This window comes from Octopus bimaculoides, chromosome 4, assembly GCF_001194135.2.
Source record: "Octopus bimaculoides isolate UCB-OBI-ISO-001 chromosome 4, ASM119413v2, whole genome shotgun sequence".
In the NCBI taxonomy this organism is placed as follows: domain Eukaryota; kingdom Metazoa; phylum Mollusca; class Cephalopoda; order Octopoda; family Octopodidae; genus Octopus; species Octopus bimaculoides.
The window spans coordinates 10,802,918-10,803,609 of record NC_068984.1 but is presented as its reverse complement, the minus strand read 5'-3'; the positions used below and the strand labels follow the sequence as shown (position 1 = coordinate 10,803,609).

At 28.6% G+C, this 692-nt stretch overlaps 1 protein-coding gene across 2 annotated transcripts in view; it reads right to left on the bottom strand.

The window, feature by feature from the left end:
* LOC106872181 (membrane-associated guanylate kinase, WW and PDZ domain-containing protein 1) overlaps positions 1-692 on the bottom strand; it is a 709,375-nt gene that overhangs the window by 457,568 nt on the left and 251,115 nt on the right. The window lies entirely within an intron of this gene.

The following is a 692-nucleotide window of genomic DNA, read 5'->3' as shown; positions in this document are numbered from 1 at the left end:
TATATATATATATATATATATATATATATATATATATATATATTTCCACTTCCTTCCTAAAGACAAGACGTGTTTTTGCCCCTCTCTGCTCAAAGCTCATTTTTCCAGCGATCACCACTTCACCTCATCTTGGCTTAACAACCCTCACCATTTGTTTTTACTGTCTTGTTCTCACTGTCCTGTTTTTGTTACCACTTTCACCCTCCACAAAAAATCCCAAATTTTATTTAATTTGCTTTGCAGGAAGAACTGTTTTAATGAAGTCACGTCTTGTCCTTACCTTCAAAATGCAGAGTGGATAAAACAGGGGACAACTGATGAAGGGAATGTTCTTTATATTGTCTGTCTCGTTTCTCAATTTGTTTGTTTTTTCGTTGTTTGAAAAAAGTTTGTTTTCTATGTTTTTGTTTCTCATTTTATCTATGTTTTTTTGATGTCCTGTACCTATATATGCATGTATATATACATATATATGTAGGTATGTACATATATGTATGTATATATGCATATATTTATATATTATTTATATTACATATATATATATATATTTATATAAGGGCATTACTATACATAAATGCCTCACAATAGGAGTTTGCATTTATGTATAGTAATGCCCTTATATAAATAAATATATTTATAGGGAATAATTAATAAATTTTTCCCTTATGAGGTTTTTTCATGCTAACTACTTG